At 39.7% G+C, this 25,674-nt stretch overlaps 1 protein-coding gene across 1 annotated transcript in view; it reads left to right on the top strand.

Moving 5' to 3' along the window:
- LOC138349739 (uncharacterized) overlaps positions 1 to 25,674 on the top strand; it is a 1,021,949-nt gene that overhangs the window by 127,556 nt on the left and 868,719 nt on the right. The gene's annotated exons all lie outside the window — the stretch shown is intronic.

Here is a 25,674-nt window from a genome sequence, read left to right as displayed (position 1 = left end):
CATCGCTTAGTCATCTTATCAGGCTATCTGCCCGAGGCAATCATCACCTGATTACCTGCCCCAGACATCTACCAGTCATTGTCGGCGTTCGCCACCGTAATAATTTATATATATACATTAAGCGTTAATAAAACTTATTTATTTATTTATAATTTATTTAGTCATCTAATTCGTAGTTTACACAATTTATAATAAACGATTCAGTTATCCCGAAGTTCTAAGAAGCTCGCTCCTCAATCCGCCTGTATAATAACAGTTTCAGATAGCGTTTACGCATGTAGCCGCTACCTCCGTCCCTATCTCACAAGGCGGAGGGTCATCTCCGTAATCATACATTATCTAGCGTCGCCTCAACACCTGTTCATACCTCTCACCCGCTCCGCATCTCACTCCTGCATCACCTACACCGACCCCCACCGAACACCGCTGCTATCTTATCGTCACAATCTTATCTAGACCTGTCTCTCTCTACCTTACACCTTACTCTCCCTAATCATTATCATTAATATTGTTCTTTCTCAAATCCGTACAGCTATATGAACTTTGTAATACTAGTTCCATACATTAAACAAAACAGTTTTCTCAAATCAATCGGTTCAATTGTCAAACCTTAGCTCATGTCCTCGCATTACTTCCCTCGCACATCTTGTTTATTAACCCCATCATACCTGGTAAATAAGATCAAGACAGTTACTAAGCTCCAGCTCTCGTCCCGCCTTAGTTCTCCTTCGTATCTTTGTAAATAACCCATCAATTTTCCCCTGAAATTATTACCCTCTGTATTTCAGACATAGTAAATATGATGAAAACAATTATAAAACTCTAGCTCTTGTCCTCTGTCCAAGTTCACTCATGTAAATTCATTACTATCAGTCCAAATCCCCCTGAGATTTAAACACCCAACTACATTTTCAGACATAGTAAATAAAAACCAGTTCAGTTATCAAGTTTCAACTCTTGTGCCCCAGCTTAGTTCATTTTGTACGAGTTCATTATTTCCAACTAAATCACCCTGAGATTTAAGATCACCGTATTTCTAACGTAGTAAAATTAATCGGGAGGCATTAACCAAGCTACATTTCCTCTGTCTTAGATCATCAGACATAATTATATCCGATCAAATTCCTCTCCTGCATATCTGTTTATCAGAATAATTACATTACCCTCCCCTCCCCAACGTACCCAAACCTTCAATAATCATACTGTATTTGCATATTTTCTCTATATTCAGCTATGTTCTTCACTTTTTGTCCACGTTTTCTGTGTTCATTCCATGTTCTACAAATGTTCACAGCATGCTCAGTTCAAATTTTTTCTGCCGTTTTCCCCGTATGTTCACTATGTTCTTTGTCATGTTTTCTTGTGCATCATATGTTCTCTGTATAACTTTTATACTCAATATTCATATTCTCAATGTTCTTAGCACATTCTTCACATTTTCCATGTTTTTTCTGCATTCATTCTATGTTCTATAAATGTTCACAGCATGCTCAGTTCAATTCTTTTCTACCGCTTTCCCCGTATGTTCACTATGTTCTTTGTCATGTTTTCATGCACATCATATGTTCACTGTATAACTTTTATACTCAATATTCATGTTCTCAATGTTCTTAGCCTGTTCTTCTCACGTTCAGTGTTCATTCTTTGTATTCCCCATGTTCCTTATCATGTCTTCATAATCTCTATAAGTTCATATTCCCTGCCTGTTCACTCTATTCATCAACTTTTCTTACATGTTTTCTGTGTTCTCCGTATGTTCACTGCGTTCATTCCCTTACTTAATCTCATTTTTTTTTTTTTTTTTTTTATGTTCTTTGTTTCTTCCATTCACTAACTAGTTCTTTGTCAAATATTATTATACTGCATTACAGTTTCCTCAACAATTTTAGTCACCAAGTTTTTATTTGCAAAACTATGTCAAAGTAATTCTCATACTCAACTTATTAGTTCTACCAACCCCCGTTCGTAAACAAAATCTACACTTTATTCAGTTCCAAATTTACAAAGACAAACCTTTCTTGCAACTTCTTAACTAAAATGTGTCGCCAATCAACTAAAACATAGTCACTTTCATCATTTCTTAACTAAACTTATTCCCCAGTCATCAGAAAATAACCGTGTTCTTCATGTTTCATTGTCATTTCTTATCTAAAAATTATCCGCCAATCATCAGAAAAGTCATGTTCATCATGTTTTGTCTTTTGCTCAACTAAAAGTATTCATCGGTCAACTAAAAATAGTCACTTCATCATGTTTCCTTTTCATTTCTTAACTGAAATATCACTCCTCTCATCTGAAAATAGTCAGGATTAATCTCATTCAACACCGTTCTTAACTAAAACAGCCTTTCGCTTAGCTAAAATTGTCAAAGGAATCTTTTCAGCACAACTAACTTTATCCATCGTCAAGTAATTAAAAATAGTCTCGTTCATCATTTCGTAACAACCATTATGTTTTCGTCAAATAAGAAAATATAGTCACAGATATCTATCATCGTCATTCTTAACTGACATTTTATACTTTGTGGAGCGCTAAAATAGTCACTTTCATCATGTCTTGTCTTTTTCCATAACTAAAAGTATTCATCGATCAACTAAAAAATAGTTACTTCATCATGTTTCCTTGTCATTTCTTAACTGAAATATCACTTCCCTCATTAAAAATAGTCAGAAATAGCCTCGTTCAACACTGTTCTTAACTAAAGTAACCTTTCACTTCGCTAGAATGGTCATATTCATCGTTGTTCCTAACTAAATTATATGTCGTTAAGTAAGAAATATAGTCAGACACTCTTCGAGATATCAAGAGACTCTCTCAAACACTCAAAAATTTACTCGCATCCTCAAAGTTATTCTCAGAGTCATCAAAAGTTAATCTCAGTCATCAAATGTTATTCTCTAAGTACCCTTTCATTCATCAGAGAAACTTTCCAAAACATCTTTGTTCATTAAAGTTATTCTCAGAGTCATAAAAGTCATTCTCAGAGCTATCAAACTTGTTCTCAAAGACATCAAATGTTATTCACAGAGTCATCAAAGTTATTTTGTAACTCACTTTGTTCATAAAAGTTATTCTCAGAGACATCAAAAGTTAATCTCAAAGTCATCAAATGTTATTCTCTATGACATAAAATTTATTCTCAGAGACATCTAAAGATAATCTTGCTCATCAAAGTTTATCTCTAAGGCATAAAAGTTATTCTCAGAGGCATAAAAGTTATTCTCAGAGACATGAAAGTTAATCTCAGAGTTAACAAAGGTAATCTCTAACTCACTTTCGTTCAACATATTAATTCTCTAACTCCTCAAAGTTATTCTCTAAGACAACAAAGTCTTTCTCAGAGCTAACAAACTTGTTCTCAAAGTCATCAAAGTTATTCTAAGACATCATCTTTCATCAAAGATATTCTCTCTAAGCCATCAATGCTCTTCTCTAAGACATAAAAGTTAAAATACAGTCATCAAAGTTACTCTTCAATACATCAAAGATACATTCAATTACTACTCTCGTTCTCAGAAGTCATTCTCAAACTCATCAAAGTTATTCTCAGAGTCACCTTTCGTTCTTCAGAGAAACTTTCCAAAACATCTTTGTTCATCAAACTTGTTTTCAAAGTCATCAAAAGTTATTCTCAGACATCTTCTTTCATCAAAGTTATTTTCAGAGACATCTAAAGTTATTCTCAGAGCTATCAAACTTGTTCTCAGAGACATCAAATGTTATTCTCGAAGTCATCAAAGATATTTTCAGAGACATCTAAAGTTATTTTCTATGTTATAAAGTTATTCTCAGAGACATCTAAAGTTAATCCTGTCATCAAAGTTGTTCTCTAAACATCAATGTTGTTCTCTAAGACATTAAAGTTGTTCTCAAATCATCAAAGTTATTCCCAGAGCTATCAAAGTTATTCTCAGAGTCATCAAAGTTATTCAAAGAGCTAACAAAAGTTATTCTCTAAGTAACCTTTCGTTCATCAGAGAAGCTTTCAAAGTCATCTTCGTTCTCCAAAAAGTTGTTCTCCAAGACACCTTCGTTCATCATGTTAAAACGTCTTTAGTCATAAAAACTATTTTTCAGAGCCGAAGTTATTCTCAGAGACACAAAACTTCTCAAATATAGCTAGTTCCACTTTTCATATCAAAAACGTTCATTTCCGTTTAAATATATTTTCCTTGCCTTAGATCGCAAATATTACAGATCAAGCCCCTCCCCAGGTAAATACATATTAAGTAGTTTACTCTATCAAGGAAACATTATGGAAGTAATAATTGAAAGAGTAGTTAGTTTACTAAACTTTTATTATGCTTAAATTTAAAGAAAAAACATTAGTAACAACTAAACATACATTTCAAAGAAAAACAATATTTAATAACTAAATAGCTATCATTAAACATAAAATATCAAATAATGAAAGAAAAAGAACATATTTATATACGCGGCTTCTTAAAATCAAGCTTCATTAGCTATGTTTCATAATATTTTAACAAAAATGAACATGCATAAATATACCAGTTATGATACAGTATACTATCTGAAAGGGTCAATTTTTACATTACATTATTTAAGTGTAAAATAGCCTTGAATATAATAGTAACTATTTACTAAAATAGGATACGAGAGCAGGTTTATCAGCCACGATAGTGAATAGTGGGTCATTTTTAGGTGAGGTGAAAAGGTTAGGGGAATAAGGTCAAATATGGTATCACCAGCTATCGGGGGAAAGTGTATATAGTCCATGAAGTGATAATTATTGTGAGAGTTATGGGAGGAGCAAAAATTATCGTGTAGGAACGGGAGCGTCTGCATTTTCACTTGTGTCCCGGTCTTTGAACTGACGTGATCAGCTCCTACTCGGAACCTCTTACTTAGCGAGAAAATGTCTGGAACTAACGGTGAGTACTTTTTGTTTAGTATAATACGTTGTTGGGAGAGGGAAGAGAGTGCTTACCTTTATTAAGTTCACAAGTTCTTTAGGGATTAAGTTAAATTTACTTAGGTGCGTTTAGATATGTACGTAGTTTTTTTTATTTTATTTATTTTTATAGGGGTAAGTAAATAGTATGTTTTATACTTTACTCAGGTTTTGTTTTGTTCCTTTACAGGAGATGAAGGAAAGATTATTGTTAAGGGGGACGTTTTCATGATCAACATATTTAAGAAAAGCGAAGAGGTGATGGACCTGTTGAAGACTATTTTTGTTAGAAGGGGAACGAAAGCAGAGCCATCAGATGATAACCAGATCTCCCCTACTTCCCCTGATGTTAATAATATTGTTAAAGATATAGGCGCCACTAATTCTGTTAAGGAACACAGAGATGGGAACGGGGAACCTAACCATGATCCTGATAGTGATGAAAAATCTGTTAGTAGCGATGACGAACTAGATACAACTGTAATATTCGCCGAGGGAAAAGCTCCCCTCATATTTAAAGACACTGAAATAAGGGCAAATAAAACCTCGTCCCCCCAGCCAGGGTGTAGCGGCTGGAGCTCCCCTGATTATATACGAGCGGTGGGGACTAAACAGATAAAAGAAAAATGTAATACTTCACGAGCTGAGGAGTATATTATTTCAGATAGTGATGACGATATTTATAAATGGAGCGATGACCCCGATTTTCAGAATCATCCTAATGAAACACCGTCATATAAGCGAAAAAATAAATTCAGCTGCAAGCAAAAGCTTGATTTTAAGAAGCCGCGTATATAAATATGTTCTTTTTCTTTCATTATTTGATATTTTATGTTTAATGATAGCTATTTAGTTATTAAATATTGTTTTTCTTTGAAATGTATGTTTAGTTGTTACTAATGTTTTTTCTTTAAATTTAAGCATAATAAAAGTTTAGTAAACTAACTACTCTTTCAATTATTACTTCCATAATGTTTCCTTGATAGAGTAAACTACTTAATATGTATTTACCTGGGGAGGGGCTTGATCTGTAATATTTGCGATCTAAGGCAAGGAAAATATATTTAAACGGAAATGAACGTTTTTGATATGAAAAGTGGAACTAGCTATATTTGAGAAGTTTTATGTCTCTGAGAATAACTTCGGCTCTGAAAAATAGTTTTTATGACTAAAGACGTTTTAACATGATGAACGAAGGTGTCTTGGAGAACAACTTTTTGGAGAACGAAGATGACTTTGAAAGCTTCTCTGATGAACGAAAGGTTACTTAGAGAATAACTTTTGTTAGCTCTTTGAATAACTTTGATGACTCTGAGAATAACTTTGATAGCTCTGGGAATAACTTTGATGATTTGAGAACAACTTTAATGTCTTAGAGAACAACATTGATGTTTAGAGAACAACTTTGATGACAGGATTAACTTTAGATGTCTCTGAGAATAACTTTATAACATAGAAAATAACTTTAGATGTCTCTGAAAATATCTTTGATGACTTCGAGAATAACATTTGATGTCTCTGAGAACAAGTTTGATAGCTCTGAGAATAACTTTAGATGTCTCTGAAAATAACTTTGATGAAAGAAGATGTCTGAGAATAACTTTTGATGACTTTGAAAACAAGTTTGATGAACAAAGATGTTTTGGAAAGTTTCTCTGAAGAACGAAAGGTGACTCTGAGAATAACTTTGAGTTTGAGAATGACTTCTGAGAACGAGAGTAGTAATTGAATGTATCTTTGATGTATTGAAGAGTAACTTTGATGACTGTATTTTAACTTTTATGTCTTAGAGAAGAGCATTGATGGCTTAGAGAGAATATCTTTGATGAAAGATGATGTCTTAGAATAACTTTGATGACTTAGAGAGAATATCTTTGATGAAAGATGATGTCTTAGAATAACTTTGATGACTTTGAGAACAAGTTTGTTAGCTCTGAGAAAGACTTTGTTGTCTTAGAGAATAACTTTGAGGAGTTAGAGAATTAATATGTTGAACGAAAGTGAGTTAGAGATTACCTTTGTTAACTCTGAGATTAACTTTCATGTCTCTGAGAATAACTTTTATGCCTCTGAGAATAACTTTTATGCCTTAGAGATAAACTTTGATGAGCAAGATTATCTTTAGATGTCTCTGAGAATAAATTTTATGTCATAGAGAATAACATTTGATGACTTTGAGATTAACTTTTGATGTCTCTGAGAATAACTTTTATGAACAAAGTGAGTTACAAAATAACTTTGATGACTCTGTGAATAACATTTGATGTCTTTGAGAACAAGTTTGATAGCTCAGAATAACTTTGTGGACATGAGATTAACTTTAATGAACAAAGACGTCTTAGAAAGTTTCTCTGATGAATGAAAGGGTACTTAGAGAATAACATTTGATGACTGAGATTAACTTTTGATGACTCTGAGAATAACTTTTGATGTCTCTGAGAATAACTTTTTATGAACAAAGTGAGTTACAAAATAACTTTGATGACTCTGTGAATAACATTTGATGTCTTTGAGAACAAGTTTGATAGCTCTGAGAATGACTTTTATGCCTCTGAGAATAACTTTAATGAACAAAGATGTTTTGGAAAGTTTCTCTGATGAATGAAAGGGTACTTAGAGAATAACATTTGATGACTGAGATTAACTTTTGATGACTCTGAGAATAACTTTGAGGATGCGAGTAAATTTTTGAGTGTTTGAGAGAGTCTCTTGATATCTCGAAGAGTGTCTTTGACTATATTTCTTACTTAACGACATATAATTTAGTTAGGAACAACGATGAATATGACCATTCTAGCGAAGTGAAAGGTTACTTTAGTTAAGAACAGTGTTGAACGAGGCTATTTCTGACTATTTTTAATGAGGGAAGTGATATTTCAGTTAAGAAATGACAAGGAAACATGATGAAGTAACTATTTTTTAGTTGATCGATGAATACTTTTAGTTATGGAAAAAGACAAGACATGATGAAAGTGACTATTTTAGCGCTCCACAAAGTATAAAATGTCAGTTAAGAATGACGATGATAGATATCTGTGACTATATTTTCTTATTTGACGAAAACATAATGGTTGTTACGAAATGATGAACGAGACTATTTTTAATTACTTGACGATGGATAAAGTTAGTTGTGCTGAAAAGATTCCTTTGACAATTTTAGCTAAGCGAAAGGCTGTTTTAGTTAAGAACGGTGTTGAATGAGATTAATCCTGACTATTTTCAGATGAGAGGAGTGATATTTCAGTTAAGAAATGAAAAGGAAACATGATGAAGTGACTATTTTTAGTTGACCGATGAATACTTTTAGTTGAGCAAAAGACAAAACATGATGAACATGACTTTTCTGATGATTGGCGGATAATTTTTAGATAAGAAATGACAATGAAACATGAAGAACACGGTTATTTTCTGATGACTGGGGAATAAGTTTAGTTAAGAAATGATGAAAGTGACTATGTTTTAGTTGATTGGCGACACATTTTAGTTAAGAAGTTGCAAGAAAGGTTTGTCTTTGTAAATTTGGAACTGAATAAAGTGTAGATTTTGTTTACGAACGGGGGTTGGTAGAACTAATAAGTTGAGTATGAGAATTACTTTGACATAGTTTTGCAAATAAAAACTTGGTGACTAAAATTGTTGAGGAAACTGTAATGCAGTATAATATTATTTGACAAAGAACTAGTTAGTGAATGGAAGAAACAAAGAACATAAAAAAAAAAAAAAAAAAAAATGAGATTAAGTAAGGGAATGAACGCAGTGAACATACGGAGAACACAGAAAACATGTAAGAAAAGTTGATGAATAGAGTGAACAGGCAGGGAATATGAACTTAGAGATTATGAAGACATGATAAGGAACATGGGGAATACAAAGAATGAACACTGAACGTGAGAAGAACAGGCTAAGAACATTGAGAACATGAATATTGAGTATAAAAGTTATACAGTGAACATATGATGTGCATGAAAACATGACAAAGAACATAGTGAACATACGGGGAAAACGGCAGAAAAAATTTGAACTGAGCATGCTGTGAACATTTGTAGAACATGGAATGAACACAGAAAACGTGGACAAAAAGTGAAGAACATAGCTGAATATAGAGAAAATATGCAAATACAGTATGATTATTGAAGGTTTGGGTACGTTGGGGAGGGGAGGGTAATGTAATTATTCTGATAAACAGATATGCAGGAGAGGAATTTGATCAGATATAATTGTCTGATGATCTAAGACAGAGGAAATGTAGCTTGGTTAATGCCTCCCGATTAATTTTACTACGTTAGAAATACGGTGATCTTAAATCTCAGGGTGATTTAGTTGGAAATAATGAACTCGTACAAAATGAACTAAGCTGGGGCACAAGAGTTGAAACTTGATAACTGAACTGGTTTTTATTTACTATGTCTGAAAATGTAGTTGGGTGTTTAAATCTCAGGGGGATTTGGACTGATAGTAATGAATTTACATGAGTGAACTTGGACAGAGGACAAGAGCTAGAGTTTTATAATTGTTTTCATCATATTTACTATGTCTGAAATACAGAGGGTAAAAATTTCAGGGAAATTGATGGTTTATTTACAAAGATATGAAAGAGAACTAAGGCGGGGACGAGAGCTGGAGCTCGATAACTGACTTGATTTTATTTACTAACTTTGATGTATGTCTGCTTTAAATTTTAGGGAAATTGATGGGTTATTTACAAAGATACGAAGGAGAACTAAGGCGGGGACGAGAGCTGGAGCTCGATAACTGACTTGATTTTATTTACGGTGTCTGAAATACAGAGGGTAGAAATTTCAGGGAAATTGGACTGTTACTAACGATCTTGTATAAAACGAAATAAGGTGGGGGACAAGCGCTGGAGCTTGATAACTGTTTTGATCTTATTTACGGAGCCTGAAATACAGAGGGTAAAAATTTTAGGGAAATTGGACTGTTACTAACGAAGATACGAGAGAGAGCTAAGGCGGAGGACAAGCGCTGGAGCTTGGTAACTGTTTTGATCTTATTTATGGTGCCTGAAATACAGAGGGCAAAAATTTCAGGGAAATTGGACTGATACTAACGAAGATACGAGAGAGAGCTAAGGCGGAGGACAAGCGCTGGAGCTTGGTAACTAAATTACTGTATTGAACTACATTTGAAATATGATTATTTTTAAATTTTAGAGGGATTGGAATGATAGTATTCATTATACGACAGGGGACTAAGGTGGGGGAACGTGAGCTAGAACATGCTTACTAACATGATTTATTTGTGTAAAACTGTCTTGCTTAATGAAAAGGAGCAAACATACGATGTTGGAAAATAGTTGAACTGAACTGAATGAAAGGAGAGAGAGAGAGAGAGAGGAGGGACGGTCCAGATATTATGGAGAAGATAAGATAAGATAAGAGGTCTGGCTGGCCGGGCGTAAGGTAAATAAAGGTGACGCGAGAGATTGCGAGGTAAGGGGGAGGGAGGTGATGTGAGGTACGAGCTCCTGAAAACCCTGGCCCGCACAGGTGATTTTCTAAATTTATATGAATAACTAAGGCTTACATAGACGATTTTGTAAGTTGAAAACATGTAAAATATGTCCGTAGAGTTCTCATGGAAACCCTAAAGAGCTACATACGTTACTTGAATTTGTCCCATAAGGCCTTAACAAACTTCTAAGTCTCGGAAATTATTTTTCTCATAAGAAATCCTTACTTCTAAAATCTGTGACTGTCCAAATTCGCCTGAAAAACCCTGGCTCACAAACATGAATTTCTAAATTCACCTGAAAAAACCCTGGTCCGCACAGAGGAATCCTGAAAACCATGGCCCGCACAGGGGAATCCTGAAAAACCCTGGCCCACACAGGGGAATCCTGAAAACCATGGCCCGCACAGGGGAATCCTGAAAACCCTGGCCCACACAGGGGAATCCTGAAAAACCCTGGCCCGCACAGAACATTTTCAAAATTTACCTGAAAACCCTGGCCCGCACAGAACATTTTTCCCCCCCCAAAAAAAAATGTTCTGTGTGGAGCCATCCCTACTACTCATACGGTTAATGTTGCGCTAACAATTTTGGTTACATTTCAATCCTCTTCCCCTCCCTTCCCTATCTCTATCCATACTTTTGTTAGTCTGTCGTCCTCACTGCGTCTGTCGAAGCAGTGAGGACAATCTTCATTTAAAGAGTGAGCGACTTAATTGCTGAGCAACCCATTGCTGAGATCGCAAAGAGCATCAACGCTCAGAATCAATCCCTCACAGCCATCTCGGCCCACCTCATCCAGCAGGGTGAGAACGGGAAGCCCACCCTCAAGGTCACCCTCAAGACTCCGGCAGAGGCTACTCTCGCGGCAGACAACGGCCTCAGATGCTTTGGTGTGGCCTGCACACCCCACCAGATCGCTAGGCAGCGTTATTTCCGCCTACGTCAGTGTTTTCGGTGTTACCAGTACACCCACTACTCTCAGAAGTGCCCCAACCCGCTGCAGAAATGCAGCATCTGTGCTGGCGACCATGAATACAGGACCTGCAACGCCACTAAATATTGTATACTCTGCAACGGCGATCACACGGCCGTCTCCCACAACTGCCCCACCAGGAAAGGGGAAATTCAGAAGATGGTTGACGCCAGGCAAGGAAACTCGACGCCCAGACCGAAAGCTTTCAACATACAAGAAGCTTTTCCTGCACTCCGACAAGTGGCGCCACGAGCGGCGCGCAACAAAACTACTGGACCTGCAACCCCCCCCCCACCCCCCACCCCGCCAGCCACTCACAGCCACAGACGAAACCTCGCAACCAAGCCGGCCAGCCATCCTCACTCACACCGCCACCAGCCTCCCCAGACAGCTGTGATTCACTTCGCATCCGAAATGTCAGATGGAGATCTCTAGAAACGGTACAAAATACTGAACGACTTGTACAAGCTCAACAACCTTCCGACCTTTGTGATACCAGAGGCCATGTTTACCGATGGCTCCAGTCATACCTGCGACTACATCATGTACAACGATACTGCCACCAACATTCTCCTGCAGGCCTCACCATGTCTTCTGACGATTCAAATGACTCTGTTGACATTGAAGCACAATCACCACCCCCAGCACCAGAGGACATTGAAGCACATTCACCATCCTCAATACCAGCGGAGTCTCCAAGAGTCTCTACACTCTATGATGAACGTGACAAAAACCTGACACCCAGATCTCCCGAATATAGACGCTTATCACCAGCAAAATACTCAACACGAGGTATGCAGAATGCTTGCTGATTAATCCAAACCAAAAGTACATTCTATCGAACGATGTAATCTTACTTGAATGCGACGAAACCACATTGTCAAAGGGCCTTTTCCCACCAGACTACGCAGAGTACAAAAAAAACATAAAATGATTACTCGAAGCAAGAAAAAATAGAAGAAACACCAAACTGAAGAAGACACCACCTGAAGACAGATTGTCTCCACCTTGAATGTAGCAGCACTGCCACTGCCGCCTTCCAGACCCGTCTCCCAACCTAGCCAGTTGTTGGGTTGTTTGCAGCATCGACATACTGACACGCAGCTGGGTCAAGCACTTTCTCTTCAACTTCAGCATTTCCTCTCACCGACTTCTCTTCAGCTGTCCCCACTTCAAGGCTCGTCCCAATGGGTATCTTCTGTATTTTTCGTATTCGTACTCTGGCAAGAAGAAACGTTTAGCATGAAGGGAAAGTACCGGGGCTAGACCTAGCAAGCTGAACATACCGTCGGTCAGTTTCTGGAGGCTGAGCACTTGCAGCTACGTGGCCATCATCCGCATCTTGGACAAGTTATTGGTAGTCCACGAGCGCTGCAGCATTTCTGCAAATCGACAAAATAATTGTGGTCATACGGCAGGCCCTGTTAAGGGCTAAACGTGAACGTTTGTGTTTTCGGGTTGGGGTAACGTGATGTTCCTGATTTGTTTTTAGTGCAGTATCTCTCCTTATTGGGGGAAGTAAATATTATATAACGGCCGGAGCGCCTATGACAGTAGATAAAGGTTTTAAGAGCAGGGACACCAGACTCGTCAAGTGGCATATGGTCTGGGAAAGGAGCCGTTACTAATGTCACTGGAGGATATTCATTCTTTAACAAGCTAACAAAGAATGTTCCGAAGGAAGCAAGTTCTAGGCCGGATGCATTCATTGGTATTAACGTATTGTGCATTTAAAACTGGTTTCTCAAGAGTTCATATTATAATTTCAATGTAAAGTTAGTTAAAGGTTAGGTGTTAAGGTTCTGTTGGCCATTATATGTATTAGAACTACGTTGGGTGATAGTTATAGCTTTGGGATTCGAACAGGGGTCATCAGCAAAGCACTGTTCGAGAAATGTTCGAACGTGATCAGTTGAGCTGTGTAACAACTCGTCCTCATAAACAAAGGCTAAAGTCCATTCCATGCACCCACCAGACCCCCCCCCCCCCCGTTTTGATTGGTAAAACGGTTTACACAAGTCACCACTGATGACGTTCAAACATTTCTTGAACAGTGCTTCGCTGACGACTTTTGTTTGAACCACAATGTCGTGAATGATTCACCCATCTACTACAGATACAAATAATCACCAAGAGAAACTAAACGCCTAACTTAACCAATGTCCGAATATACTCCGCATCCTTACATTTAACAATATTAATTTATATTTGAGAATTCCAATTTTGAATGAACAGCATGTTTAAATATATGAATGCAGACAAGAGGACGCGTTGTGTGTAAGCCTATTTTTCATTGATAAACAAGAGGTTCGGCGGCTGGATTACAATCATTGTTATTTTACTGATGGGGGGGGGGAGGGGGCCTTGGTAATGTATGTATGTATTCTCGAACAGTGCTTCACTGACATCTGCTTCTCGAATAGCAAGTCTGTAAATGTTTCACTACTGTACTACTAACAAAAATAATCACCATAAGAACCTAATCACATAATGGACGCCTAATATACAATGAATTTTATTGTATAATAAATTGTGTATGGGAATGAACATACTTTTATAACGGTGTTATAATTGATTAACGTCTCGTGGGACGGCCGCTGCTCTTACGAGCATGACCTACGAACGAACTAAATATAGGACAAGGTACCCATTGGGGTGAGCTTTAAAGTGGGTATAGGTGAAGAATAGCCTGGGTGAGAGGAAACGTCGGAGTTGGAGACAGAGCTAGGGCTAAACCCAGCTGCGCGGCGTAACATGAGGCTTTCTGAACACCTGGCTGGCTTAGGCTAGTGGGCAGGGTCCCGAGGGAGGGGCGGCTATGTGAGGTCTTCTTTCCTCTTGATGTGTGGCGTCTTCCTTCTTCTTTTTGAGCTGGAGTCTTCCGTCTTCTGTCTTCCACGTCGGTCTGCTCTGAAGCTTGCAGGGATTCCACCACCTCAAAACGAGCGAAATTAGGTCCCCATCCCCCTAAAGAGGGGGGTGAGGGCAACTGCCCTCAGTGAGTCTTAGGCCTGCATCCTCATGCTAAGTTTTTTTTTTCCTTTTCTTGGCTTGTTGTTTGGCTTTGTACTGGGTGTAGTCTCCGGGAGAGAGGTCGGCTGACAGTGTGCTTTCGTCATATTCCGTGAAAATTAGGTCGTGTCTAAGCACGCACTCGTTTCCTGGCGCACGCCGTAAGTATTCCTCATACATAGTTGAATATACGGCTGGTGAGCCGTCAACATGCAGGAGATCCATGCTCGGTGGTGTTACGTTGCTGATAGTTTTCTTATTGCTGGATTATCATTAGCTGGTTGGCCTGGGAGTAATGAGATTATTGCAGAGTCGACATAGTCAGGGTCGTCTAAAATGTCGACATAGTCAGTAGAGTCGTCATCAGACAGGTTGATGTCTGCAGGAGCAGTTGGTGGCAGTATTGTTGCAGATGTAGTCGCAGGTGTTACTGGAGTAATAGGGTCCGGGTTGACAGGTGTCTCTGACGTGGGGTCGGACTCTGTAATAAGGTCCGAGTTGACAGGTGTGTCTGGCGTGGGGTCGGACTCTAGTTGAGAGGAGCAACCGGTAAACATGGCCTCTGGTATCACAAAGGTCGGGTGGTTGTTGTGCTTGTACGTGTCGTAGAGTATTTTGTACCGTTTCTTGATCACCACCTGACATTTCTGTCGCGAAGTGAATCGGAGCTGCAACAGTGCTGTCAGGGGTGGCTGGTGGCGGTGTGAGGGAGGATGGTTGGCTGGCTTGGTTGAGAGGTGTTGTCTGTGACCTTGAGTGGCTGGCGCGGGAGTTGCTGGTCCAGTAGTTTGGCTGCGCGCCGTTCGCGGCACCACTTGCCGGGAGTGCAGGGAAGTCTTCTTGTATGTTGAATGCTTTCGATCTTGTAGTACAATTTCGTGGTCTGGCGTCAGTCATCTTCTTGATTTCCGCCTGTCTGGTAGGGCAGTCGTGAGAGACGGCTGTGTGGTCACCGTTGCAGAGTATACAGCGTTGAGTAGATGCGTTGCATCTACTCCTGTATTGGTGGTCGCCAGCACAGATGCTGCATTTCCACAGTGGGTTGGGGCACTTCTGAGAGTAGTCGGTGTACTGGAAACACCTAAAACACTGGCGTAGGCGGAAATAACGCTGCCTAGCGATCTGATGGGGTGTGCAGGCCACACCAAAACATCTGAGGCCGTTGTCGGCCGCAAGAGTAGCCTCTGCCGGAGTCTTGAGTGACCTTGAGGGTGAGCTTCCCGTTCTCACCCTGCCGGATGAGGAGGGCCGAGATGGCTGTGAGGGATCGATTCAGAGCGTTGATGCTCTCTACGATCTCAATGATAGGCTGTTCAGCGATGATATCACTCACTCTGTGAATGAGTATTGTCCTCACTGCCTGAAATTGATGGGGAGGTAGGAGTGTTAAGCCCTTAACCTCTAGAGCCGTGATCGTTGCCAGTGATAAAGAGAGCTTCTAGTGCTACTGCACTGCTGAAGAGTATTTGGGGTCCATTTTCGTCCCTGACGACGTCGATGGGTCCATGGTCTCGGTCCTGGTGTACCTCCTGTCAGTTCCTTGGAACTTCACCTTAACTCTGAACAGCATGATGCCGTTCGCGGGCACCACGCTATTACTCAGGAGGGAAGCGCTCTCGTTGCTGCTCGATTTTTACCCACCCGGCAGTGCTAGGTGCAAGCTTCCTTTCCTGCTGATGGAGCATGACCTGAGGAAGAGTTGAGTAGTGTGGCTGATGTTCACTATAGTGTGTGGAGGCCGTCAAATGCTGCATGCATACATATTCATGCATAGTCTCTGAACTCCTTGCAACCCTGGAAATCAATCGGCTTGAAACTCCAGTCCTTAGCAGCAGGGCCACCACTCCTCCCCTTCCTTCCCTCTGCAGTGTGTGGATTATTGTTGGCGCGAGTACACAGCCTTGTGGCACACCAGCATTATAGTCAAAGTAGTCAGTGTGGTATTGGAGGAATCTTTCATTTTGTAGTGTCAAAGAAATATTTTGTCGGAAGTGGAACGTAATTCATAATTGTTATTTTCTGGTAAAGCCTGTGTTGATGATTTTTAGTCTACTGATAGATGTTGCACTGATATATATATATTATGTGGTTAACGTGCAGCTTCTCAGTATGTTAGTATTGTTCAGTCGGTTGGGCCTGACTGAGATTTTCCGTAGTGTCAGTCTGGTGGACGTTTTGTGCTGCCCATATACATAGGTTTCGGATCTAAACAAATCGCAGGTTATTCTACCGGTGTTGTCAGGCCGTTCGGAGTTGGTAATTTCTCTATTAGACCTGAGTAATAGGAACAGTAGTTTCAACAACATAGATTGGGGTACCTTGGTTTAATTCGCCTTCATCATTCTTACACACACATTTGGATGCAATGTTTGTCATAATGGTGGGTTATATTTGTGAGATGGTATCCATGCAAGAGGTTCTAAACCCTTTATACTGTGCAGTGAGCAGGTTGTATAAAAAGTCCAATTATAAAGCTCTTACTGTCGGTCGTGCATGAAATCTTTTTAAGAGCAGACTTTGAAGCACAAAGTTCCTCATACTGTGATAATGCACTGGTAGCTAGTTGTAGTGCAGTCAGTTGTTTAACCTAACAATGATAGTTTGTGTGCAAGTATTGTCCGTAAAACCTGCATGCTATTTCCGTCCTGTAGATGCCTGGATTGCAATATCGATGTGGACAGTTCTCGAGGGATCTTCAAAAATTTTGATAAGGCAATTATTTAAAGTGTGATGGCTTTGGAAAGAGCAGGATTCTAATTAACCATCTTAGTAGCGGTTGTATATAGTACTTAAATTGTGGTGTACAGATGGAGATCAGTGACAGGAATATTGCATTTACAAGGAATGTTCAGTTTCATGAGATGGCCGACATATTTACTCGGCCATTTATCATACAAGGAGTGAGGTGGAATGTTGCACCACTTAATAGTGTGTTAACGGCACGTAACTTCTCTGAACAATGCTGGAGACGTAGGGTCTCCCATTACCTGAAGGGAAAAGGTAGTGTTGACTTGGATGATTCTCTCTAGTATGGTTGGAAGCTTCAGTTCTTTCCTCATGGTGATGATTCTTGTGCTTCTTGGGGCACCAAGAATTACCCGCATGGCTTTTCTTTATTACTTCTAGTTTGTTCAAAACAGAGGCGGGGAAGCTAAATGCAAGGCATGATAATCAAGTAGGGATCCAACAAACATGTTGAATAGTCCGGCATATATAACATGCATTCCAATATTCTTACTAGTATTTTAAGTGATTTGGATTTTAACCTACGATGTAGGTCGTTAACAATGTCACTGATACTCCAAGGTATTTGTGCTGCCCACATGTTTGTATGGTTTGGTTAACTTTGAAAGCTAGAGACACACTGGTTGTTTTCTGGAAGAAAGAGCGATGGATTAAGGTAAAGACTGAATTCACTGATTTTAGCAGCGAGTGATTCAAGTAGAGATTGCAGTCTAGTTTGGATACTTGAAACAAAACAAATGTCGTCGACATAATAGATGACAGCTTTATCAGCAAGTGTGCAAATACCAGTTTTTGTGCACAAGGACATTGAACAGTGTTGGGCAAAGCGCACTAATCTGGGTTGAACCAAAATCAATGGGAGGAGAATGTTTACTTTTGACTCCCTTGAAAGAACTGAGGCGGTTCTGATACTCGTGTACCCCTTGAGCTATGTCAAGTCTTCCATAAACTCCAAGAGAGACTAATTAATCTAATATTTATCTCACCTTTTTGCTGTATCAAAAGCAGTTTTAAGGTCAATAAATGCCATCTATGAGCATGAATCTAGTCTAACAAAATATTCAGCAAAGCATGTTTGAATGCTTCTTCCAGGAAGGAAACCATACTGAATAGGAGCTAATTGAAAACATTAACCTGCCGAGTATAATCCTCTATAGAACTTTACACATACAGGACGCCAGAGATGGGTCTCAAGGCACAAAGAAATCCCATTAATGTGGTGTATCAATGAGAAAATGAGGAGGAGCTTGAGTAGGACTTGAACCTCTACTTTGGGTGCTCCCAAGCATCCGAGGCTGGAATTCTTTTGACAATGTTTTGGTGCAGTTGTCTAAAGTGTTTGCCTAGAGTTCTCAGAGCTTAGGTTCGACTCCTCCTCGCGGCTCCAACTGATTTTCTCGTATGGGTCAGAATGTTTGTGAATTTGGCTTAAGTATGGGTATTATTAGTCGGTAGATAGCAGTCAGGTAAAATACCATGCCTCAAAATTTGAATAAATATTCCTAGCAAGATGTAACAGATACCTCTTGTCCTGGTTTGCAAAGCAATTGCAAGGATTGAAAACGTGGTGTGCTTTGCATGGTGCTTTGCATGGTGCTTTGCATGGTGCTTTGCATGGTGTTCCATGAAAAGTTGCAAGCTTAGTAAAAGGAATTTTTGTGTTGCAAAATAAAAGTAGTTCAGGGTATAGGTCGTTAACGAAGTTAAAAGGGAAAATCAAAATGGTTCATTTAGTTTTTCAATGTTTCGTACATTAGGTAGTGGAAGTATGGTTTTCAGCTAATTTTCATTGTAACATTCTTGGGAATGATGGGAAAAAGGAAAAGTCGAGGAGAATTACTCATGTTTCAAATTGATTCGTACAGTACATAATTTTGTATACTGTAATTAAGGATTAGCAAGAAAGATACAGTAAGCATTAAGCTTAAGTTTCGGGAGGAGAAATGTTTAGGGAAGAGTTTCTAATTGTCAGTTTCAGTGAAGCAAATAGGAATTTACAAAGAATAAGAATGTAAAGGTTACGTCAAGGAACGTTTCAAATTGATTGTGAACCCGTTAAGGTTTACAGATAGTAGATATGCATGTCGAGGTTAGTGCAAGCATGAACGAACGTTTAGGGGGTGTGAAATACAATAACTGTTAGCAATGAATTCTTTCCCGTACAAGTGCAAAACCCAGTCGTGACTGTCTCCCCTTCCATTCATCAGCTGACAGTCATGACCACCCCCCCCCCCCCACTCTATGCATTTAGAGTAAATAATGTCTATGCATCACTATCATTACCTAACCTAAATATTCCTATTGTATGTACAAGAGCGAATTATGATATTAATTCCTTGTGTTTCTCGGTGCACCCTGTTAAAGTGCCATTCACCTACCTGTGATCCATCGTCCTGTTAATCCACCATTCATCTAACGGTCCATGCAGTTATCCACCACCTACCAGCTCCTCTAAGTGACCCATAGTGCTAGCTTCACTATTTTTTTTTAATTATTATTAGGGCAGCACCTGCCCGAAACGCTGCGCGTATTAGTGGCTTTACAAGACTGTAATTACCATATTATGTATCCTCACATTCCCAATGTACCTTCTTGTATATGGATAAATAAATAAATAAATAAATTAGCTAGTGTAGAGAATCGTACATTAACGATCCAACCTAACTTACCTGTGTGAGGTGTTCGGCATTCAGTATATTAAGCATCATGTAGTATGCAGCATATTCTAATAAGGTTAAAGAAAAAGGTTATTTAGAAAACTTTTTTCTTTTTACCACTGATAACGCGTATTAAGGATGTCGATTATACAGTGTTAAAACATATTATACTGATATAGAAAGGAACACTAGATTTTATGATTAACAAAATAATGTGTGTTTTAACTCGCACAAAGAAAAATCTGTCAAACAAGTTAAAAACAATGATGCACACAGGCAACCTATGCGCTGGACATTCCCAGAAACATGCCCCCAGGCGTGTTTTAAAATGTCGCCCATCGCATAGGTTCGAATTCTCATCACGTCTCCCACAGATTTTCTCGTTGATACATCAGGTTAGTGTGATTGCTCTCTGTGTATGAGAGAGGTACATATCAATCCAACTGGATGGGTACTCAACCCTCTTGAGGGAACCTTTTCTTAACACTTTGACTTGCCTCGCCAACATGGCGAGGCAAGTCGCCATGTTGGTGAGGCAGCTCTGCCCAAATTTCAACGATTTACAAGAGTTCAAGATACTGATATCAACTATGCACAACAAAGAACATTTAATAATCTCTACAAAAGTGTTAAAATGTGCGTTGTTAAATAATAGATATTTCTGCTATACTTACCGACTCTCCGGAGGACAACTGGCCCAGTGTAGGACACGCCAGGAATGGGTCAGGTAATCTTCGTCTCCAAGACTCTGCCTTCAACTGTTCAGGCACTGACAGGCAAATTGATGTGGACAAGTCACAGGGGAAGACAATTCAACACACAAATAGTATGGTCTTGAAAATCAAATCCACATCCAGGTGTCCATATTTACACAAGATGGTGACTGTGACCACAGATGGGTGACCACTGCGGTCAAGCACTTACAGCTGCCCGAGGTTCAGGAACCACCAGGAGGATGATGGTAACGTTTGTACCTGTAGTACTGAGGCTTGAAGCTGCTAGAGATTGCTGGTGGACGTACACAGTCGGGGACACGTGTAAGAATATGGTACCTGGCTGCCCTCGCTACTCTGGTAGACAATCCATGCATAGCATCTGTGGGACTTGATGTTCTCGTATTAAATGTTCTAATATTAAATGTTCTCAGACGAAACATTCTGGGCTGTGGCACTCTCCATTGATACGAGGAGAGAGATTTCCAAAGCTGTTGTTACATGATGATTGCATGAGTGTGTGTCCACCAGAAGTGAGTTCTAGAATCTTTAATAATTTTGAGGGATCAAATAGTTAGTATATGTGAAGGCAAAGACGCTAATAAAAATATTACAATGGCTTGGTCTATCCATTAAAAATTGAACGAAGATAATAAAAATTACGAGTAGTGAAGCGTCAGGCGAGAGGTAGTCGTAACTAAGAACTATAGGCTGTGGAGAAAGCTCATAATGACCTACATTACTAGGATGAGCCGATCACCAGCCATGAGACTCGCCGCCGGCGCCACTGGTACAGCAGGCCCCACACGGGTTTGTTCTCTGGAAAACTTCAGATTATGAGCAACCATCAGCTCAAATCCTGGCAGTTTTGTGAGGAACAACCCATCAATACCCAGACACAGCTGTTGATGTAACATGTTGACTGTCTTTCTTGTGAATATCCGACCGCCAGGCGGACATGCCGCACTACTGTTAGGAAGGAACGTTGCAGATTTCTTCAGCAGTTCTTGGATAAATACCACTTTAGACTATCTGTTGTCCGCCTAGCTAGATTTGCACATACCCTAGTATGCAGGCGACCCACATTGTTACCACAGTGGTCAGGTCACCCGGCTCCCAATGATCTATTATTTTCGTGTGTGTGAGGGCCGTATCACTGAGCAGGTCGATACCCTATGGGCAGAGCCACAATGATGCATCTTATATGGTGTACTGACCTTTACAGTTAAAGGTAGACCAAACTGCTCGACTAGGTGTTAGGTATCCCTGATTCCACCTGGGAAAATCATTTTACGACCTACGTTGATGAGAAATAAATTTATCCAGACCTAGGAGTGTCTCAGGCGTTAGGTTGGAATGTGAATCGGCTCTCACTACAGGGAGACGTCAAAAGGAAGTCAGGAGAAAAGGGAAATGGAAGTACTTTTCAGACAACGGAGGACAGTACACCGAGGTACAGTAATTAGATAACTGCTATCGAGGCTATAAAAAGTACTTCTACCAGGAAGAATCCCGACATAATGTACCTAGAGAAGACAGCACCAGTCTCACACTAGACAGTGTCAGACTGCATATCTTACCAAATTGCAGACTTAGTATTGCAAAATTCTAATTACCATAATGAAGACAGACAACGTTCCTACAACATTTGACAGAGTAACGGAAATGGAAAAGAGGCAACCAGTGCTAAAACTTAACATTACTGTGAACGTGAAAGTATGACAAAACCAGACAAAAGACTGCAAATTACCTAGAAACAGTAACATTTCTCCACGGAATACCTGAATGCTTCGAAAAGCTGGATCCTTCCGAAAGACGCACAAAAGTTGTGGTGTTGGGATATCCAGTCGAATTTCCACAGGATTCAATACTAGAACACAAGCAATTCTTGAATGAACAAATCCACAAGGGCCGTGACGAGGATTCGAACCTGACTCAAAGAGCAACCCAGATGCTGCCTTAACCGACTGAGCTACGACATGGTAAAAGGAGTTGAAACCGAAGTTCTACTGAACTTACTGGATCCTGCAGCCTTTTGGTTTGTGGATTTGTTCATTTGATGCATCACGCAATTGTGATTTATGTGTGTAATTCTTGAATGCAAAACGGTGCCGCACAAAAATGGACAAAGCAGTGACACGTCAGGTTCTGGTGACTGTTACAGGACATGTGCTGGAAACATTCAATCTTGGAAACTAGGGAATATATTGACCGTCCATACGTGATGGAACCCCTGCGCTGCTTCAGGTGTCAGAAATATGACCACCATCAAACACGCTGCACCAGACAGGAAAGTTGGGTGGGTGTGCCCCCGCGTGTGTGCTCGCGCGCAACCTGAGGCATCCAACCAAAAACTGTACAACTAAGCACAAGGCAAACCAGACCACAACAGCCAAATGTCCAAGTTGAGGAAATATCATTCTTGAGGAACAACCACACGGAAAGTAAAGATGCAGACAGCTAAGGTCAGGATAATCACAGATCAGCAGTACGTATACCAACATTAACGTCTGAAACACTCGTGCCCAGCCACAACAGATGCCAACCCTCATAGAACACAGTCATCACTACTTAACAACTCCAAATCAGAAAATGCACAAACCCACTGCAGAATTACAACATGGAAATAAAATACAATCACTATCGGAATCAACAAAACAGATTTAGTTTTACACAAGGTCTAGCTGAAAAACATTAAAGACCATGGCAAAGACCATTAACAATTGCTTACAGTTGACCCAGAATGCCTCGCAACAAGAGACACTTGCAATCGCTTGCGTAATAATAAAGATCGTGCAGCAGACCACAGTTACACAAGAAACGGTAAAAGACAAGACGGAGCACAGGAGGACAAACACATGGGCATACAGCCTACCAATAACAGTCGGATAGTCACATCAGATTATCAAGATCCGCAAAAGCATCTGCAGGAAACAGTGGCGAATCAAGAGCAACGATATCTTGTAATACAAGAGATAGACATGAACAATTGATTCATTCCGATTTGCAGCTACACTACTAGCGAAGTGGAGAATATGGTTGTCGATTCCCAAGGGGAGTTTTCTAGGAAAGGCAACGCCAACAGAAACCGCTGTCTCTTCATTACGAATTCATTGAAACATAGAGGGTCTTGGAATTAAAACCCCACTCTTTAGGAAGCTGCAATCGGTACAAAAGCAGATATAATAGTTTTGCAAGAAACTGTCTAACCAGCCACGAAATCCTTCAGATTAACTGGTTATCCCCAATAATTATACCTCGTGAAAAGGAGAGAAGGGTTAATGATCCTTGTCAAGTAACACCATAAAAGCAAGGAAAAAGATGCAGTTCCGTGTGGGGATGAGTAGAGGTATTAGCAGTACCAGTGAATATGGCTAATATTGAGCTCCTCGTATATAACGTCTACAAGCCCTTATATGTAAACAGCAGAGGAAGTGCTTGTCAAGGAGGTGCATGATATAATTATTACCTGGGATTTTAATGCACATATCAGAAGGTAGGTGTGACTCGGCTAGCCGATTTGACTAAAGTTCTGCGAGAAATACTTGATCACTTCTCAACCCTGGGGAACTCTTACACATTCAAGGATGTTCTCTAACGTTGATCTCAACTGATCTCAAGCATCAGGCGAAGTGTGAAGTAAACTTGATCACCAGTGACCGCTATGCTACTATCACAACACTAAACAAAGAAAAACTCCTACACTACCTGGTACAACCTACGTGGAATGTAAAAGGCCAACTGGAATATATACCAGGACGAACTTGAAAAATGGCATGCTACATACTAGCCACCCAAGGATTCGGACACGAGACCAATCTAGAGGAAGCCATTACAGCTGCTGAAGCAGTTACTCCAGTCATCACAGGAAACACAAAACGAAATAACTATTGGTTCTACAGTAATGAGGGTAAAGAACAAAACCCCAGAGTCAACAGAAAACATCTCTAGAGAAACCGCACACTGTTAGGAAGAACTCTGGTAAGAGCAGTGATATCTGAAGCTGACTAGTTTCTAAAGAGTTAGAGAGGCAAAATGGTTTGATTGGTGTCATTCTAAATGAGCATAGTAATCTTGGAAAGATATGAGGACAGATTAAAACAACGTTAGGTCGACCACCTCGACAACATGCATGTATTTAACCACTGCAGGAGGCTGAGTGACTTGCTGTTCAGTTTACGGGAAAAGCTTCGTACCTGCTTCCTGCAATGGTCAGAAAGCAGAAAGGAAAAACAGGAGAGGTTGACGTCCATTCGAAAGAGCATAGCTACAGATGACGAATGTGACTCCTTACTAAACAAGAACTAATCTGACCCAAAAAAGGTGGCAATGATACTACACAAGGTACTGATAACATTACATATTCAGTGATCGTACACGCAGGTCCTGCTGAAGAACAAGGAATATTGTACGTTATCAATGCATCTTGGGAGCTCGGCAAGCTCCCGACCTCTTGCAAGAAAGCAGACATCATTCCGATTACTAACACGAAAGACCCTGGCAATTAGACCAATTTCGTTAACATAATTTATTAATCAAATTGCAGAACTAATGGTCTTATAGGCTACTGTGAAAGACTGGAGACCTGTTTAAGAATTTATTTGGTTTTACTATAGTTGTAACTGGAAACTGCATAGCAACATTACTAGGAAAAGTCGACTCAGGTTTGGTTATAGTGATTTTCCCTGATCTAGAAAAAGCATTCAAACTTGAAAGCCAACAAGCATTTTTACACACGTTATTTATAAAATGGTGGCAAGGTAAAAATGCTAGCATGGATTCAAGATTCTTAGTCACAGGTATGCCAGAGTAATGCTGAAAGGCCAAGTGTCAGACTACACTTGTAGGAAAATGGAACTCCACAAGGAAGAGTCATCAGTTCTATTCTTTTTAACATCCATATAGAAAACCTGGTTTTCATGACAATGGCAAGAGTTAAATTGCTAAACTATGCCGATGATATAGCAGTAGTCGTCACAGGTCTTTCACTTATGAATAAAGCACAAGTGCCGCTAGATAAAGTAACATCTGAATGCAGCATTTTGAAAAAAAATAAATCTGCACAAATCTTAGACAATGAGACTAGGTGACTGCACTCCAGACAGGCTAAAAGACTCGAAAACCCCTGGATTAAATCCAATACAAAGTCTTAAAGGAACTGGCAGAAGAACTGTGCCTATAGCTGAAACT

The sequence above is a fragment of the Procambarus clarkii genome, chromosome 12, assembly GCF_040958095.1.
Source record: "Procambarus clarkii isolate CNS0578487 chromosome 12, FALCON_Pclarkii_2.0, whole genome shotgun sequence".
Taxonomy (NCBI): domain Eukaryota; kingdom Metazoa; phylum Arthropoda; class Malacostraca; order Decapoda; family Cambaridae; genus Procambarus; species Procambarus clarkii.
This window is presented reverse-complemented; position numbering and strand designations above follow the sequence as displayed.